This window comes from Pinus tabuliformis, chromosome 3_2 (genome assembly GCF_031772625.1).
Source record: "Pinus tabuliformis cultivar Carrire ecotype Pingquan chromosome 3_2, CPIR1, whole genome shotgun sequence".
In the NCBI taxonomy this organism is placed as follows: Eukaryota; Viridiplantae; Streptophyta; class Pinopsida; order Pinales; family Pinaceae; genus Pinus; species Pinus tabuliformis.
The window spans coordinates 918,706,695-918,728,329 of NC_142302.1; the positions used below are offsets into that span (position 1 = coordinate 918,706,695).

General features: G+C 39.0%; 1 pseudogene; it reads left to right on the forward strand.

Moving 5' to 3' along the window:
• Positions 1-21,635, forward strand: part of LOC149183618 (benzaldehyde dehydrogenase, mitochondrial-like) — a 186,091-nt pseudogene that overhangs the window by 82,118 nt on the left and 82,338 nt on the right.

A 21,635-nucleotide genomic window follows, 5' to 3' on the forward strand; every position in this document is an offset into this window, starting at 1 on the left:
TCAATGTAGTGTGGAAACCAGGAGAAGCTGAGAACTGAACAATACTTCAAGATGTGTTAGACTTGGTTTTCACGAACAAGGTCCATTCAGAGAGCTAGAGTTCTACGAGTGTGTCACCAAGTGTTGTAGCGGCTACAACCACCCTCCAAAATTTTCCCTTAGCTTCATTTTGGAGCCTCCCTACCATCCTTCATAAAAACATGTCTTGCAAAAAGAAAGCTTTTCAATCAAAACTTGATGCTTTACCCTCACAGGTTGTTCCTCCAGACTTGGTCCAGCTACAAGCTGAGCAGCTCCTTCAAGAATTTGTGAAAATCTGGAGGGAAACCAAGCTTCGCTCTAGAAATTGTACAATCCTCACTGGAAGCCTACTAGGTCCCAGAATTGTGCAATTCTGCTGAGCAAGCTTCACCTAGAAAGCTGCACAATCCTTACCAACGGGGCTGCTCAGCCTAGAATTTGTGCAAGTCTAGGCAGCACTCATCTTCTCTGCCCAGAAATTGTGCAAATATTCTGAGAAACCATCCCAGCTCCTGGCCAGAAATGCACATTTTATCCCAGCAGTTGAAGAATCTATTGCATGTGCAACTGAGTTGACTGGTTCCCTTCGATACTGAGAAAAATAGACTTGCATTCCTGGGCTACTTCTCCCAATGTAGCATGCAAAGGCATTCCTTGTTTTAGGGATTTATTTTTGGCATTTTGAGGTTACATGCAATGATCATTTTAGAAACCTCCCACCAAGTGTTGCTTTCCCTATATTTTTTGCATGCACGTACCAACCTCGATATTATCAAAAATAATCAACCAGATGCTATAGAGCCCATTCCTCACATCAATCTTGCATCTTTGACATCCCACATCGCATCTAGGAGCTATCGACACATTCATCTCCACTATTTTGGGATAAGCCCGCTTTCCATATCTTGTGTCACATTTCTGGCACCTTTTTTGTTTGGCCTTGTATGGATGTTGTCTGCTTGATTTCAGTGAGTGCTTGCTATCTTTTTGATACATACTAGCTTTTACTATCACTATTTTAGTTTTCATTAACTTCTCACTATTGTCGCATGCACGAAACTGTTTTTCATGAACGATCGTTGATTCGGCGAGTCACCTCACCCACATGCATGTTGTTCTGTTTTCATAATCTATCATTCACCATTTGCAATCTCGATCATTCACTTATGCTTACACTCAATATCACCATGAATTCACATTCACATTCACTTTCAGATGCCCATCAGCAAGTCTAGCCAACCTTGGCCTAGACTCTACCTTCACTAAGACAACATTGCATAATTAGGGGAAGGAAGGCTCTCTCTTCCTCTCAATAAATGTGCAATCCTTCCCAGGCACTATCCTCTAGGATTGTTTTTCACATTTCTGAGGGAGTGTGACTACTGGCCTAGAAAATTATACAATGCAGTCCCTGAGCTGCACTCACTCCCAGATGGAATTGCGAATTAGAGTAGTCATCAGCTACATTGGACTGTACATTGTGCAGTTCCAGAAGTCAATCATCCTTCCTGCAATCAGTTAGCCTCCCAACAGCCCAGACTGTGCCTTGCGTATATTTTTCACTTAGTCTCTCGACCTCCCAACCGAAATTGCATGACCTTCATGATCTGTCACACAGATATGTTGCAAGTTAGTTCTCAAGTTCATTTTGGTTTTCCACTGACAGATTTCTTGCCATGAGTGTTGCCATGTCTCGAGGTATCATAGGTTTTTTGCCTTTCAACAACACAACTACAATGGTTTCCAGGAGAGACGAGTCGAAGACATCGTTTTGAGCACACTTGGGGATGTAGTCGATCAAGTGTCTATGGGCTTGCCTACTCATGAAGACATCAAACTGTTCATAGACAAATACATCAAGATATGATGGCATCAGCATCAGAGTGAGCAATATCATGAACAACATCTGAAGGTATCATACCAAATGCAACAAATTCAAGAGGAAGGTTGTTGACAACATGGAGGTGGAACAAATTTGCAAGCTCATCAGATTCATTGAAGATGAAAGAAGCTTTGGGGACTCAGGCTATGAGGTGAAGACGCGATCATGCGAAGACAAAGAATGGAGAAAATAAGGAGTTTCATGTGGTGAAGTAACAACTCAAGGAAGAACATGAGCTGCACAGACAAGTGAATGAGTTGCATCAGTAATAGGAACAACAAGGGGTGAAACATGCACTCACGGATGAAACTACGCTCGTACAAGTTATAGATCCATCCTAGCAGCTAGCATGGAGCAGACATGATGAGCAGTGTTTTTGATCACATGCAAGAGATTCAACAACATGCATTTCATTGTGTGCATGCACGTGATCCAACCCATTCAACACACTTGCCAAGGTTAAGACAAGAAGCAAGTTCGACTAGTTTTGAGCATGTAGTTGAGAGTTGATGCACATGACCACCAACACACACTAGAAGATCAACATGGAAACTATGCGTTAGTGTGTTGCTGGTTCGGTTACACCAAGAAGACCATGCACATGCTAGTAGGTGAGTTGGATGAGGAGCCACACCAATGCACCCAAATGTAACGGAGGTAAGAGTTTGCTTCAACAAGATGTCACCATGGGGTGCATGCACACCATCACGGACGACCAAGCTTCGTATCAACTCACCACCTTCACCATCACATGCATGTCAAAGGGTTGGTCTCACCACAACAGACTGAGTGTTAGTGATGTCTTTCATTGCTTTCTCAAGCCATTTTGTTTCACATGAGCACATGTGCATTGTAATGTAACGTTGTTTCAAGTGGAAGCTAAGTGTCAATAGTTGGATGTAACAACCATAGAGTAGATGAAGAGTCATGAGGGTAGATGAATTGTCACAAAAGGGGAATGTCAAGGGTCAAACCACCCTTTGCTATAAATAGAACCTCATAACTCATTGTAAAGGCTTTTGGTCCGCCAAGCTTTCAACTATCTTGGGGAGAGATTGGAAAGTATTGTAATGAGCCTTGGCTTCTCCACTGCCTAGAGCTAGTACATCTCTTTAGATGAGTAGTGAGTTGTGGCTGTAACGTTCCACTATTGCAACTAGTGGTGGACATGGTTGTAGTGTATGATGAGAACTTACACTTCTTAATATAACAAGAGCCAACATGTTTCATGCATATGTTGTATTGTATTCTATGCTATCTGGTTTACTCTAAATGATATATGTATTTTCTTTCTTACACATGCATGTATAGACTATTATGTATAAGTATGTATGAATATTTTTTGAATGTGTTGTTGTTCTAACCATCACTTTGGATTGCTCACTAACTTTTCTTCCATGTTGTGATGTATCTTTGCTTGTGTGTTACATTCCAAGGTGCATACTATTACAGGTCTCCAAGGGGCGCACTCACCTCACCCTCAATGTGTTAGAACCTTTCATGCACCTTCCTTGTCTTGCTACAGCTGTAACACACTTTCTACCAATAGAGTTATCTTACTTGCCTCTATATGAAATCGTGGTCAAGGAATTACCATACGACCCACTCCTAGGACTCTTGGAGCAAACTATATGAGGTCTAATTGGGACTTATTGCCTGGGAGATACCCTTACATGTTGACAGGTCCAACACTATCAACACTTTCATACCATGTAGTGTTGAAATACCTGTGCACCTTCTCATAGGAAACTTTTATTACTTCTCAACTTTTCATCAAGTGCCTCTTTATTGATTTTTAGATCTATATTTTATTTCCTGCATATATAATGATCCTCAAGAGGGATATGCTTATCGTATACCATCAAGGAGGTTATATCCATACATATTCTCTGATATAGATGCAAGACGTATAAACAATGATAAAAAAAAAATCATAATAATAAAATCCATAAGCCTAACAAGAGTAAAGACACAAAGAAAACATCATAAGTCAAGGAGTATATCTTCAATGATAGGTGATCCTATCCCTCTTGAACCAACCTTCAAGGGTCATCACTCTCCGTATTCCACATAACGATATTACCTTTAACCAAAATTGTCAACAACCAAGTGTAGAAATTTCACATGGAGATTAATTGATAATGTAATATCCTAAAGCATAATACTAGATCTACTTCTACAACAAACTTTGCGGAAGCTGAATCGAATATGAGCAAGATCAAATGGAACACATATAACAGATGAAGAGAAAGCATACACACATGAACACAAAAGATAACTCTGGGGAAAACCTTAGCTTAAAAACCCCGCTATCTGTATTATCATACAAGTGGAAGTATCTCTGGATTACACAAAGATTTAGCTCACAAGCTATCCAGCTCTCAGTACAATCCCTCAATGCTGCTCATAGACTAAATAAAAACATAATATGCCTTCCATTAGTCCTCAAAACCTCCCATTTCTTTGCGTAAATTTTCCTAGGTCCTCTGGCTGACACCTATGTGAATTCACCTCTCACACAACTCACCAAACTCAGAAATAACTTCACAATCCTGAAGGAGATAATTCCTTCTGCATGCAAGAGATATTCATAAAGGAATATTCCTGCAACTGATAGTACACTATCCCTCCATCTGATCTCAACTGGGTCTCTGTCTGAACTGAAATGCATGAGTTATTTATGAGAGAATATTCAATTATCTGAAGTGCAGTAGTTACATGCATGCAAGCATTAACTAAATGAACTCACAATTAATTCTATAAGTTGTTAGAATTAATCTAGCTAGACTTAACTTAGTTAACTGAGCTAACTAATTTTATCTCAAAGTACAACTCACTCTCATCTCCTTATCTAAGGGATAAATTCCTCAATTATTGGAGAAACTGTTGATGTCTTCACATAGACTTCATGTTTCATTTTCTCCAACAAATTAACTCAAGATGAATTAATTAATTATTAATCAAATAGCTTCTAAGAACAAATTCAGATTTTACTTCTCTATTTTAGTTCAGGGACTAACTAAAATAGTAAGGTATCTTGAAATGCTATTTATGGTAGTGCTAAAAATAACACTTCTATATTTAGCAGTTCTTGTTGCTATTTTCAACACTCGTTCTCAACAAGAAAGGGATTATCAGTCACCCCAATCTTGTCTCTGTGGAACTCGAACTTGCATTTTGATAATGCCTTAGTCAAAATATCTGCATCCTGCTCCTCGGTCAAAACATACAACAATGGCATGATCTTCTTCACCACACAGTCTCGAAGATGATGGTAATGGATATCTATGTGCTTGGACCTGTCATGTAACACTGGATTCTCAGAGAGTTTGATACAACTCTGGTTATCGCAGTATATCACGGTATGATCCATCATCTAAACAAACAATCCCACTAGAATCTTCCACATCCAAATGGTCTCACATGTTGCCTGACTGGCAGCCATGTATTCAGCCTCTACTGAGCTAAGTGCAACTGACCTCTGTTTCATATTGTACTAGGAAGATGCAGCTAAACCAAGGTTGAAGATTCCTCTAGAAGTGCTCTTTTGGTTTTATGGACTCCCTACCCAATCAGCATCCATGAAGCCTTGAAGCTTCACTCCCTCTGTCTATCTATACCAAAATCCATACTGAGATGTGCCTCTGAGGTATCTCAGCACATACTTCACTACCTTCCAAAACAACTTGGTTAGCTGAAGCATAGCTTGACTCAGCTCGCTCACCGCAAAGCACAAATCTAGTCTTGTGTTCACTAGATACATTAGTGAACCCACAAGCTACTGATAAATAGTAGCTACTAATACCTCACCTGAAGTAGCATCTTCCTTCCTCCAGTTACCTACTAGAGAAGTATGCTTGGGTTTGCACTTCTCCACGTGAAAGCACCTGAGTATCTCATTCGAATAATTGCCTTGAGACACAAATACTTCCCCATATTTATGGTACACTTCCATGCCTAGAAAGTAGTGCATAAGGCCCATGTCCTTCATCTCAAACTCTCTTGCGAGGTCCTCCTTGCAAGATTTGATCAACTAATCATCACCTATCAAAATCAGATCATCTATATAAAGAACAATGATCAATGTCATACCTTCTACCATGATGTGGTAAAGGTTTGCATCTGCTTCACTCATCATGAAGCCCAACCAGGAAAAATAGTTGTCGATCCTAGTGTTCCAAGCATGGGGTGATTGCTTCAGCCCATACAATGCTTGCTTGAGTTGGCAAACATGAAACTCATAGTCGAAGGTCTCAACTCCTTCGAGCTGCTCAATGTACACCTCTTCCTCAATCTTCCCATTGAGGAACACCATCTTCACATCCATCTGATGGATCTTCCAACCCATTTGAGTTGATAGAGCTAACATCGATCTGATAGATGAGTACCTTGCTACAGGAGAAAAAGTCTCATCGTAGTCGATCCCCTTGACCTATGAGAAACCACGGGCAATGAAACTTGCCTTGTGTTTCTCAACACTACCATTAGCTACCCGCTTTACCTTGTAAAGCCATCAGGAACTAACCACTGACTTGTCCCCAGGTCTTGGGACAACATCCCACACACTGTTCCATATGATAGAGTCATACTCCTCTACCATTTCATCAACCCAGACTGGTTGCTACACTGCCTCCTCGAAAGAAGAAGGTTCGGTCGCTACACACTCCCTAACCAGGGCCATGTAACCAGCATATCGCTCGGGAGATCTCCTCTGTCTGCACTAAGAGGATGGCTGCCCCGCATTCTCTGAAACATCTAGCATCAACCTGTCAGCTTCCCTGCGTTTCTGCCCATGTCTGGAAGACTCTCCATGTGTGGATATTTCCACTTCCGGATCCTCTGCATGCGGCTGCTCCACGTCATCAGGAGGCTCCTCCTCCTTTGGAACCAAAAGTTCCTCCTCTGCATGCAACTTGAGCTCCCTCTTAAGGGACACTCACATGGCTCTCTGCTCATCGAACTTCAGATCCTTGTGCATTACGATCCTCTAACTAGCAGGTAGAAACACTCGATAGTTGTGGGGTGTATCTATGTACCCCACAAGTATCCCCAAATTAGTTGTTGGGTCTAGCTTCTTCCGAGCATCTTTGGTCACATGACAGTAAATTGATGATCCAAAGATGTGCAAGTGGTTCACATCTGGTCACTTCTTGAAATAGGCCTCCATAGGTGTGTTCATCCCCAAAATATGGTGAGGACTTCCGTTTTGTAAGTATACTATTGTATTGCATGCCTCAACCCACAAATGAAGTGGTAGGATTTGGTCATGCAACATCGATCAAGCTACTCCCACTATCGATTTGTTCTTCCTTTCGGCCACCCCATTCTATTGTGGGTTATGGGGTGTCGTCAGCTCCTATTTAATTCCTTCTGTAGTGCAAAAGTCCTTAAACTGCTGTGAGACATAATCTCCACCATTATCACTTCGCAAGGCTTTTATTTTCTTTACATATTATTTCTCTGCTAAGGCTTTAAACTCACAAAACCTCAAGAAGGTCTGATCCTTCTTTTTCATAAATTAGATCCAACATCTACGAGAAAAATCATCAATAAAAATAACATAGTACCTTTGTTTAGTGGTGGAGGCTGTAGAGAATGGTCCACATACATCTAAGTGAAATCACTCCAAAATTACTGCAGCTCTACTATCCCAATCCTGAAAGGAAGATTTTTCATACTTACCCAGGGTACACCATTTGTGTGTATCCGTTTTCTCCAGTTTTCCCCCAGTAAGCTAGTAGAAATTTGTTGCATGATCTTCAGGGCTCCATGGTGCAATTGGCCCAGTATTCTATGCCATAGCTCACCAACATCTTGTATTTGCACCAAATCAGCTTTGGAACTCAATGTAGCGCAGTCGTCTACCTCCAACTTGTAGAGATTCTTTACTTGAATCCCAATTCGCTTGGTCTATCCGGTGCCGATATGCCTCAAGGAAACCTTTCCTTTACTAAAGACTACATCATAGCCCTTATCTTCTAGGATAGCAACAGAAATAAGATTCTTTTTCAAACCTGGTACATACTTGACATCAGTTAGGGTGAGAGGAGCTCCATGCTCCCTCTAAAATGCAACTGTTCCTTCACCTGAAACATGGTACTTTCCATTATCACCCATTTTGATCTGCATCTGGAGATCCTTCTCCTCCAATGTACTAAAAATATTCTTTTCCCCCGACATGTGGAAAGAAGCTCCACTGTCTAGGTACCAAACACATCCCACCATGGATGAAACCATGCATGCGATAAGAGAGAAATCCAACTCGAACTGTGAGGCAAGGGCCTCACCATTAGATCCCTTCGAGGATCCTTTCTTGGATTTCTTCAGTGGACAATTCATAGCATAATGGCCCACTTCATGACAATGAAAGCATCACACTTTTGATTTGTCAAACTTCTTCCCACCATGAGAAGATTTGGATTGGGACACCTTCCCTTTACCTTTCCTAGCTTTACTCGCTAAAGCTAGATTTTCTTCATCATCTTGTTTTGATGAAGATCCATCTCTGGTGCTTCGCCTTATCTCCTCTTGCATCAGATCTGACCAAAGTCATTCCCAATTTGGCAATTTATCTCTTCCATTTACTAAGTCTTGGTAGCTATGCCAGCTCTTATGAAGACCGAAGAGTGCTAGACTCACCATGTCATCATCAACAGTCGTGATCCCTAAACTTCCAAGCTCATCCCTGCAGGTGGTGAGCTTGTTCAGGAAGGTAGAGATCATGTCGCCCTTCTCACACTTGATTTTATGAATATTTTCTTTTAGCACAAACTTCCTTTGATCATTGTTGTTCTGATATAAATCTTTGAAAGTTTTCCACATCGAAAATGGGGTCTCCTTGCCATGGAGGCTTGAGACTATGTGGTCTCGAACTCCCTCCACGAGGATTCTCCTTTCTCTAGCCACACATTTATTCCATTCCGCCAATTCTTGGGCATTAGTTGCTGCAGGCTTGGGGACTTCTTGATTAATAAAGTCCTTTAACCCATTATCGTCTAAGTGCATACTCAAGCCTCAAACCATCGACCACCATTGATGAAATTGAGATGTGATAAGAACTCAATTTCTATAATCAGGAACTCTAAACTTCGTACTTCTCCCTTCTTGTATACTATTCTTCACTTTGATCACCTTTGCTCTAATACCATGTAGAAATTTCACCAGTAGATCAATTGATAATGCAATATCCTAAAGCATAATACTAGATCTACTTCTACAACAAACTTTGCGTAAGCTTAATCAAATATGAGCAAGATAAAATGGAACACGTATAACATATGAAGATAAAGCATACACACATGAACATAGAAGATAACTCTGGGGAAAGCCTCGGCCTAAAAACCCTGCTATATGTATTATCATACAAGTGGAAATATCTCTGGATTACACATAGCTTTAGCTCATAAGCTATCCAGCTCTTAGTAAAATCCCTTAATGCTACTCATAGAATGAATAGACACAACATATGCCTTCCCTCAATACTCCAAGCCTCATATTTCCTTGCGCAATTTTCCCTGGGTCCTCTGGCTGCCACCTGTGTGAATTCACCTTTCACACAACTCACCAAACTGAGAAATAATTACGCAATCCTAAAGGAGATAATTCCTTCTGCATGCAAGATATATTCACAAAGGAATATTCCTACAACTGATAGTACAATATCCCTCCATCTGATCTCAACTAGGTCTCTGTCTGAACTGACATGCATGAGTTATTTATGAGAGAATATTCAGTTATCTGAAGTGCAGTAGTTACATGCATGCAAGCATTAACTAACTAAACTCACAATTAATTCTACAAGCTGTTAGAATTAATCTAACTAGACTTAACTCAATTAACTGAGCTAACTAATTTCATCTCAAAGTACAACTCACTCTCATCTCCTTAACTAAGGGATAAATTCCTCAATCAATGGAGAAACTATTGCATGTCTTCACATAGACTTCATGTTTGATTTTCTCCAACGAATTAACTCAAGATGAATTAATTAATTATTAATCAAACAACTGCTAAGAACAAATTCGAATTTTACTTCTATATTTCAGTTCAGGAACTAACTAAAATAGGAAGGTATCCTGAAATGTTGTTTATGGTAGTGCTAAAAATAACACTTCTATATTTAGCGTTTCTTGTTGCTATTTTCAACACCAGGCCATCTACGGCTTCATCAAATCTGTCCCAAGTGCTTGAGCATCTTTACATAGATCATGCTATAGTTATATACATCCAATCTCAAGTCTTCGCCATAAACTAGGGTTTCTCTCAAAGCCTAACCATCAAATCCTTATGCACTAACTACCTAGGATTTACTCCATACCCTAGCATTCTTTTAGGTTTCCACCATCCTCTTCTTGATTCTATCAAAAGTTTCTCCATGGGGGTGAACTCCATGGATTTTCTTCAGCCCAACTCCAATACCATGTTAAATTGTCATAGGGCTATATAGTTCGTTGCTTTGATAATTGTATTTCTGCATTAACACATTAAGTTAACCCCATAAAATCATAACATTATTCATATTTACATAATTATTCATCGACATATGAAACTATGAAAGAACAATAAAATTATCATCAATGTAGTGGAACATAAGGGAACAATAGAAGAAAAACATGCACACATAGAGACACCAGGATTGGTCAGAGACTAGGGAAAAACCTACTATGGGGAAAACCCTTTCGAATATTATTTTAGTATATTTTCATCAAATGATTAAAAGAAAGAGAGTATAATGATCCATATCTTCACAACAACTACAATATCCATGAAATGCATCTAAACATCGAAACTGTGATTCAGATAATTGTAATGTACTGTCACTACCTGTAGCCTGCTCTCAAATACTTCTGTCACTAAGTGAAATCTTTGGAACAATGACATATCATGTTGGATTCCTAGTCATGGGGAGGAGGATCCATGTGAGTGACTATGAAAAATAGGGTCTCTCTCTGTGAACTACATGATAGCACCTGTGAAAACGCGGTCGCTCCCATACCATTCTCTGCCAGCAACCTGGGACCAAACTGACCCAGACTCTCAGTCACACTCATGAAGACTCTGTGCCAGTGCCTAAGTACCCAAATTTGATGCCATGACCACTGTGTGCCAGCATCCAGAGACCCAAATTCTCAGTTGTGTGCGAGTGACCTTGAATCAGAAAACCCTAGTTTAGTGTGAGCTTCATCCTGAAGTTTCAAACCCTTGAGCGAGCTTCCTCCATCAGACCTGTGTGAGCCAAGACCAAATAAAAGAGGACAAGAAGGATTGATGTGTTTCCAAATGAGCCTAATGTATCTTCTATTTATAGGCTTCCATGAGTGTCCATTTGACCTTTCCATTGGTACATGAGCATAAGGCCGAGCTGATCAAAAATATATGTATGAATAAAATAATTCATAACATAACTTCCACTTCTCCAAATGAGGTGATATTTAGGTCAATTTTGGTCCTCTAGGAAAGAGGAATGGGATTCCATCATGATATATATCAAATCAGTAGTCCAAAGTCGAATTTGACCATAATTTCATATTTTAACAGTTTCAATAGAACTCACAAATCTATGGAATATTCCTTTCAAGTCCAAGGAGGGTTTTTCAAGTGGTTCGTCATGCCCTTTGGTTTGAAATATTTCCTTACAAATTTCATGGTGATGATGGATGACAACTTGTGTCCTTTCAATAAATTTTTTTTGGTTGCATATATGGATGATGTCCTCATCTTCAATAAAAGTTGGAAAGAGAAATTGCAAGATATTCAGTAAGCCCTTCACATGCTATGGTAACAAAATCTATGTGCTAACTTAGAAAATGCTCTTTCAGGATGGAAAATGTCCAATATATAGGGTACATTATTGATAAGAAAGGTGTGAAAATCCACCCATCAAAGATCCAAGTCCTTTAGGATTAGTTGGACCCAATGACTCTAATGGAGCTTCGCAACTTATTGCTCCTTAATTTCTACAGAAGATTTGTGTTAGGGTTCTCTCATATAACTTGGCTCTTAAGTTAAGTTATAAATGTTTTACCTAAAGAAAAATTTTCTTGGCTTGATTCATGATTGAAGGATTTCCTTGAATTGAAACACCACACTTTCTCTATGCCATTCCTTCCCTTTGAATAACTATAACAACCATTTGAAATTGAGATAGTTTCCTTCGGTTATGTTATTGGTGCATTCCCCCCTCATCAAGGGAATCTGGTGGCCTATCATAGTGAGGCGCTCTCTAATACTATCTATATATATCCAACTAGGATGAGGAGTTGTATTCCATTATGTAGGCTTGTACATAATGGAAATATTATATTTTATAGAAGAAAATGATCATCCTCACAGATCACCAACCTCTTCAATTTATGCAAACATATGGGAAGTTACAAAATGATCACCATCATAAATGGTGAACATATATGGAATAATTTTATCTCTACATTAAATTAAATAAGGGTAGCACCAATCACATCATAGCTTTCCTTATTTGACTTTTGGTCATTATAGTGAGTGTTGTTCTCAACTCTTGTGTGCATGATACATTTGAATGGCTACAACTATACAATAGTCATCTTGTATTTTCCAACACATACCATATGATGGTGGAAGGTAGTAAAGTTCCAGACATCCACCTATGGGATGCACTATTGTGCTACTTATGAGACATATGTTTCCCTTCAGGCGATCATGGCAAGTTAACATGGGAGGAACATTACAGTTGCGTAGTAGGGAACTTTGGTGTGGAAAATATAGTAGTAGTAATACAAAATTATTTTTATTTGTCGAATGTCCAACAAGATGTTTGAAAATATATCAAATCCTACACTTCCTATTCCATTGGAAAACCAACCATTAAGAATCAAGGCCTATACACCCATATTCTTACTCCTAAATATCATTGGGAACCTATATCCATGGAATTTATGTCTGGCCTTCCTTCTACCAATCATCATAATGAGTGTGTGTCTATAATCATCAATAGATTTTCTAAGATGGCCATATTTGCTACCTATAAGAAGAGTATCACAACAGAAGCCACTACCAATCTCTTCTTTGAATGCGCATCAGTACATTTTGGATCTTGCATAACATTATATCAAATCGGGATAGCAGGTTCCTCAACAAATTCTAATCAAGCTTGTAGTCATTGCTAGATACCAAGATAACCTAGTTGACTACCTTCCATCCCCGATTGATGGGTAAAAAAGGGTTGTCAACAAGATGATCATGCACATTTTACGCATGTACAACTCCAAACACCCACGTACATCAGATGAAATTGCCCCCTATGTCCAACACAACTATAATAGAGCTCTTCATAGTTTAATTGGCTATAGAACCTTTCAAGATGGCTTGGTATTTTTGCAACCATTGTGTCTTATTGATATTACACTGCCCCTACAATTACACAATAAAAATTTGCACATTTTCAATTCAAAGTGAAAAATGCCACCAAGTTTATTGAATTAATTAAGCACATTTGTAAGAAATCACATGATATCATACATAAGGTTAATACTATGTACAAAAAACATAATGATCAAAACCAAGTGCAACATAAGTGTGATGTGGGAAACAAGGTTTGGTTTCACGTGTAGGACTTCCTTGCAGATTCATATTAGAAGATTTGTCCACTCTGATACAAACCTTACACCATCACCAAGTTATCGGTGGTAACACGTTCAAGTTAAGTATCCTCGGATTCCTTAGAATGCACCTAATATTCAATGTGGATGAACTTTGACCATACTTTTGATCTGAATTTAAACAGGAATACAAAAAATTATAGATATAACCACAAATATAGAGATGCAATAGAAATAACACTTCCTTTCATTAATATCAAATAACAAAATATGGTTACAAGCAGGACGGAACTGAGACTAACTCGAGTAATGGTAGCTTTTCTAAGAAGAAATGTTGTGGCTACATGCCTCTGAACTGAGTTACAATGAGGCTCAAGGGAATTTTTATTATTTAACAATAAGATAAAACCCTAAACAACCAAACCATAACCCAAGGAGATGTAACACTAAGAGTTTATGGGCCCCATAGGGGTTAGTTGGGCAGCCAAACTCTGAGGGTCGTAACTTGGTCATATTACCTTTGTTTGACACGCATGATACCTTGCTGGAAAGATATCTCTAAGGACTACAACTGAAATCATGCAACAGAATATTTCCAAAAACAAACGTCATTTAGGGCCTCAAAACATCTCGGTTAGTTCAAGACCTGAAAAACTGCCAAAAATAGTAAATTGTGCTACACTTAAGGAAACTAAAAAAATGAAAGAAACAATGGTAGGGGTCCAAGTGGAATAGGTGGGTGGCCACCAATATCCACCTAGATCATTACTCCCCCCTTAGGAAGAAATGGTCTCCATTGCATTGAGTTCCTCCATAAGATGAGGAAACTTCTGCTAAACTTGGTCCCTAGTGAGCCATTTTCCTTGGTGCAGGAGTTGGTCAACTTTGACAACTCAATACAGTTTGATCTTCTACTAATGAGTATTCTTGACATGCGTTTCCATGATCTGATCAGTCGCAGACTGTTCCATGCAGTCTGGATTTAACTCTATTGGTTTGAGATGATCTACAATGTCGGATGTGTCTAGTAATGTGGGAAGTATGGCCAAAGGTGATCCACATTAAACACTGGGTGTAAGATAAGGAATGGGGTAATGTTGAACTCAAAATAATTATCTCCCATAAACTTGGTGATGGTGTATGGCCCATATCAACCTTTTGGTGGGGCCCAGAGAGGCACTCCTTCTGCAAATGTAGCCAAACTTTGTCGCCCACCTGGAACCTGTGTGGAACTCAATGTTGATCATGCCGCTACTTGTAGTTAGCATTGGCTTTGTCCAATATGTCATGGACTTGTTGGTAGATATGTTGAATGTTCTCAATGAAACTATTTTCTTTGTCGGATTCGAACGGGACATGAGACGAATCTTCCTGAGTCGCTTCAAATGGCATGGCCACATCAATGGGAAATAGTGGCTAGAATCCCAAGCCCACCTGAAAAGGGTTGTGCCTAGTTGAGCTGTGGAGAGCCTGGTTGTAGCTATGATGGACATAGGGGAGGCTCTCATCCCATGTGCGGGGATGCTTTGAGTTATACATGCACAAAATGTGTACGATCATCCTTTTGACGACCTCTGTCTAGCCATCATTTTGGGGATAGAAAGATGTGGACTTAGTGAGATTGGTGTCCAGCATCTACCAGAGACTGGACCAAAATGTACTGAGGAACCCATTGTCTCGATATGAGATGATAGACTGTGGGATCCCAAAGTGTACCCACACGCTTTCAAAGAAGAGTTTAGCAGTGCCTTCTGTTGTGATACTCTTCTTGCAAGCCTACATAATGGTCATCTTCAAGAATCTATCGACTACCACAAAAACACAACTATTGCCATGCTTGGTAGAAGGAAGGCCTGACACGTAATCCACAGAGATGGATTCCAAAGGTTGACTAGGGGTAGGAATCAGAGTATAGAAACCTTGGTTCTTGATGGTTGGTTTGCAAATGGCACAGGAAGTGAAGGATCTGATGTACTTCCCAACATTGTGTCAAATATTTGGCGAATAGAAATACTTTTTCGGTACTACAACCATTTTCTAGACCCAAAAATGCGCAACCTCTCGATAGTAGTGCACTTCCCAAATCATCTTCACATGCTCGCTTGGAGGAACAAAAAGGTGTCCTAGGTGGCATAACAGAGCCTCCTGGAGGTGAAAATATGGAACTTGCTAACCCTCCAAGAGCGTATGGTATGTGTGGCTGAATTTTGGGTTGATTTTATAAAGAAGTGGCCAATCAGAAGTCTCGTGCCCACAAGAGTTGAGCACGGTGTCTAACGCCATGATCGGTGATTGGTTGAGGTAGTCTGCGACATTATTTGTGCTTCGCTTCTTGTACTTGATATTCAAATGGAATTTTTGCAGGTATGTGGACCACTTCCGATGGTGATCATTCTACAACTTCCCTTGTGTCTGTATGAACTGCAGGGGTTGGTGGTCTATGTGGATGATTGTTTCCTTCCCCAAAATGTAATGCTTCCATTGTCGGTAGGACTACACAATGGAATACATCTCTTTGTCATAAGTGGGATACTTCTGGACTGTGTTTGAAAGTGTCTCACTATGATATGCCACTAAATGCCCATGTTGAGTAAGTAATGCCCCAATAGCATAGTCAAAGGCTCTATCTTGATCTCAAATGGTTGTTTCAAGTCTACTAATGTGAGCACTGGTGCAGAGTAGAGGCGATGTTTCAACGTTGTGAATTCCTTCTGTTTCTATTCAGACCAAAAGATTTTTTCTTTTGCTCCTCCTTTGGTGACATAACTCAAGGGCCAAGTAATATGAGAGAACCCTAACACGGACTCATGGTAGAAATTGGCAAGACCCATAAAGGTGAAGAGCTCTGCCAGAATGGTTCGGGCTCGCCAATCCTGAATGACTTGGATCTTGGATGGATCCACATGCACCCCCCATTCATAAATAATGTTTCCTAGATACTGAACCTGGGTCATGCCAAAAGTGAATTTCTCCAAATTGGTACATAGCTTGTATTTTCACAGTGTTTGGAGAACCCGTCAGATGTGGTGGAGGTGCTCTTCCCAACTTTGGCTGAAGATCAAGACATCATCCAAGTATACCACTATAAATGATTTGGTGAATGGACACAAGATGTCATCCCATCAGCCTCATGAGGTTTGCAGGAGAATTCGTTGTTAGAAAATTATATATTATAGAGCAATGGAACACATAAAATATAAACAAATATAAACAAAAAATGTAGAAAACAAGAGAGACACAGATATACTTGGTTCGCCCAGTTTGGGCTACGGCCATGGAGAAACAACCAGTCCTTCCTTTTTATTATCCAGCAAACTGAAGAGATACAACCTACAACAGATCCGTTGTAATTCCCTCTTCGCTCCCAATATCCTCTCTCTTCCTCACATATAATACATATCTACATAGACATAATACAATTACCTCATATATAGTGAGGGGTTGCCTTATAGGGAAAAACAAACCTAAATGAAACATAATTTCTACCATTAGATCTCCGCCTAATGAATGGCCCAGATTGACTACTAAATTACAACATTTTACAAGGCAATTTTACATATATTTTTAGCTTCGGGGCTGCTGTCCTTGACCCCCCATGCAATCAATATTTTACAGGCGGCGTTTCTGCCCCATTACAAACTATGGTCCAATGCGGCGATACGTTTGAATATAGAAGATAATCAGGCTCCACACCCAGCAATCTCCCACTTGAAGACTGATTATAAAAACTCCACCACTGCTTCATTTGCTGGAAAATGGCTCCACTTTGGACCTAACTATTTCTCATCTTCTTCATCATACTTGAAGACCAATTGAAATTGAGCAGATTCTCAATTTCTCACTAGTTACAACTTTTGTTAACATATCTGCAGGATTTTGTCTAGTGTGTATCGTTTCCATATTTAATTGTCCATCTTCCAATGTTGACCGTATTAAATGGTACTTGAGCTGTATATGTTTGGTCTTGGAATGAAATACATAGATCTTTGTAAGATGTATGACACTCTGGATGTCACGCTATAACCTGCCCAACTCCTGCTTCTTACCCAATTCATCCAGAAGCCTTTGTAACCAAATAATTTCTTTACCATCCCCTACAGTAGCAACATACTCTGCTTGCATTGTTGTGAGTGCAACAACACATTGCAGTTTTGAGACCCAACTAACAACTGTTCCACCTACAATAAACACATACCCTGTGGTGCTCCTCTTGTTATCTCTATCACCCTTCATATCTACATCAACATATCCCTGTAGAGAAATGTTTGAACCACCAAAGAATAATGCTTGATTTGTGGTACCTCTCAAATACCTGAGAATCCACTTGACCGCCATCCAATGTTCTTTTCCTGGATTGTTCATGTACTTGCTTACAACTCCCACTGCATGTGCAATATTAGGCCTTTTACAAACCTTTGCATACATTAAGCTTCCAACTAATGATGCATATGGAACTTTAGACATATGAGCCATTTCTTCCTTAGTCTTGGGAACTCTTTCTTACTTAATTTGAAATGGATAGCCAAAGGTATACTAATTGGTTTTGCATTATGCATATTAAAACTTTTCAACACCTTTTCTATGTACTCAATTTGATACAATGTTAATTTGCGATTCTTCTTGTCTTTATTTGTTCTCATACCAAGGATTTGTTTTGTAGCACCCAAATCCTTCATTGCAATGAGTTCACCAATTTTCTTTTGAGCACATGTATTTTCTGCATGTTAGAACCTGCAACAAGCATGTAATATACATACAATAACAATATAATATAATTGCCATATTTTTTCCTTTTGAGATAAACATAATGATCAGAGTGACATCTAGTATAACCTTGTTCAAACATAAACCTGTCAAATTTTAGATACCACTGCCTTGGAGCCTGTTTTAAGCCATACAAGCTCTTCTTCAACTTGCACACTAGTTTCTCCTTCCCTTTTGCCTCATATCCTTGTGGTTACTACATATATACCTCTTCCTCCAAATCCCCATGGAGAAAGGTTGTCTTTACATCTATCTAGTCAAGATGAAAATCTTTAGTTGCTACTAGACTTAAAATAGTTCTGATTGAAGTCATTTTAACAACAAGAGACATTATCTCATCAAAGTATATAGCTTTTTTCTGTGCAAACCATTTCACCAAAAGTCTAGCTTTATACCTTTTTCTACCTCCATCTTCTTCCTTCAACTTATAAACCCATTTACTCTGGAATGTTGTTTTACCAGCAAGAAACTTGACTAAGTCCCAAGTCTGGTTATGTGCTAAGAATTCCATCTCTTCTTTCATGGCTTTCTCCCACTTCCTCCTGGTTTATACCTGCATTAGAATTAGTCAATAGTACATAATATAATGAAGGAGGGTATTGTTCAGGGGGTCTACCTATCCGGGTAGATCTTCTAACACCACTTTCAGGTGTTTGAGGCACTTGTTATTGTTGTGGTTATTGTTCTGCCCATTGATCATTTTTATTTTCAGGAACCATCACTTTTTCTGTGATCTCATCAAGCACTATGTATTCTCTACTTTCCTTTTCTTGTTTCTTTTCCTGCAGTTGATCCTTATACAAAACCTTTTCATTGAATATGACATCTTTGATCCTAATGATTTTTTGCTTTTCATAGTCATAAAAGCGATAACCAAAATCATTAACACCATATCCAATAAAGCTACAATTCTTTGATTTTTCCTCAAGCTTTGTTCTATTTTCTTTGTTAATGTGGACAAAGGCTTCACAACCAAAAGTCTTTAAAAAATAGTAGTTTACCTTCTTACCTGTCCATGAATCCTCTAGAAGATCACCATCCAAGGAACTTGAAGGCCCTTTGTTTATTAGATAAACAACAATATCTACAACATTTGCCCAAAATTGTAAAGGCAATCCTGCATGTAATCTCATGCGCCTTGCATGCTCCATGATTGTCATGTTCATCCTTTCTAACACACCATTTTCTTGTGGTGTTACTAGAATTTCCTTCTCTCTGTTAATTCCATTCTCTGAATAGTACCTATCAAAATCTTTGCTGCAATATTCACCTCCATTGTCTGATCTGAGACACTTCAACCTTTTTCCTGTCTCATTTTCAACTAAAGCTTTCCATTTCTTGAAAGTATCAAATACAATAGATTTAATTCTAATACAATAAATCCAGGTTTTTCTGGTTGCATCATCAATAAAAGTAACATAATAACGAGAGCCACCAATATATGATACCTGAGTAGGTCCCCGTACATCTGCATGCACAAGATATAATTTTTCTCTCTTCTTTTCTTTCCCAACTCTGAGGAATCTGACTCTCTTATGTTATCCATAAACACAATTCTCACAAAATTTTAAATCAAAATGCTCCAAACCTGGCAACAAATTTCTTGAGTGAAGAATCTACATCCACTTCTCACTCATGTGCCCAAGCCTATGATGCCACAATTTCATATCTTCTCCTTTAGAGGTAAATAATTAACAGAACTAGAAATACCATTGCATAAATACAATGTACCAACATTTTTTCCTTTTACTATTACCAGGGATCCTTTAGTGACCTTCAAGTTTTTATCTGTAAAAGTAGTCACATAGCCTTCACCTCCCAACTGCCCTATTGAAATAAGATTTTCTTCAGATCTAGAACATGCCTTACCTCCTTCAATAGCCATTGATTTCTATTCTACTATTTTATGAAATTTGTACCCATTCCTACAATTTTACAGTGTTTATCATCACCCAACCGAACCTGTCCAAAATCTCCTTGAACATAATCATGAAAATGTTTCCTACCAGGTGTGGCATGGAATGGGACCCCTGAATCTACCACCCAGGCATCAATAATATTTTATAAAGAAAGAATCAAAGCATCTTGCAACACATCTTCAAAGCATGATTGTTTTCTTGCAACCCGTCTCCTTGTTTTCCCTTCCGAGACTTGCAGTCTTTCTTCAGGTGTCCTTTCTTCTCGCATTTCCAGCACACTATGCCAGTTATGGACTTGGATCTACCTTTCCTTGACTTACTATGATATTCTGGGATCTTTCCTATTTCCATTTTTCTTCCCCTAGTCTTTGCAATCAAAGCATTACCTGATGTCTCATCGGAGCTTTTCCATTGCATTTCCTCGCTAAGGATTGCACCGACAACATCATCAAACTTTAAAGTACTAGATCTAGAGACAAAGTTACTAATGGCCATAACTAAACCATTCTAACTTTCTGGCAATGAGAACAAAAGTAACAGAGCCCTAACTTCATCATCAAAAGTTACCCCTACAGAACTTGACTGACTTGTAACTATATTAAATTCATTTAAATGATCAACAATAGATCCACCTTCTGACATTTTCATTTTAAATAAACGCTTCATAAGAAATACCTTATTTGAGGACAAGGGTTTTTCATATAGTTTGGTCAATGTTGACATTAAACCCTATGTCATCATTTCCTTTGAAATATTAAAAGCTACTGACGCTGCTAGGAATAGTCGTAATGTTCCAAGTGCCTTTCTATCAAGAATATCCCATTTTGTGTCTTTCATACTCATCAACTTCTTTGCCTTTCTGCTCAATGGTTGGTAGATATCTCTCTAATATAGAAAATCTTCCATCTGCATCTTCCACAGATGGTAGTTTTGGTCATTAATTTTTTCAAGCCTAAACCTACCATCTTCGACCATTGCTCCCACTCGAACCGGGAACCCTTCTCTCCTATGAGTTTATCAGCCAAATAGACCTTCGTCTTTGATACTAGTTGCTAGAAAATTATATATTATAGAGAAATGGAACACATAAAATATTGCAGAAATATAAACACAAAAATGCATAAAACAAGAGAGACACAGATATATGTGGTTCACCCAGTTTGGGCTACGTCCACGAAGAAACAACCAGTCCTTCAATTTATACTATCTAGCAAACTGAAGAGATACAACCTACAGTAGATCTACTGTAATTCCATCTTCGCTCTCAATTGCCTCTCTCTTCCTCACTCAGAATACATATGTACATAGACGCAGTAGAATTCCCTCATATATAGCGAGGGGTTAATTCTAGGGGGAAAAACCCTAAATTAAACATAGCTTATACCGTCAGATCTCTACCTAATGAACGGCCTAGATTGACTACAAAATTACAACATTTTACAGGGAAATTTTAGATCTATTTTTAGCTTCGGGGGT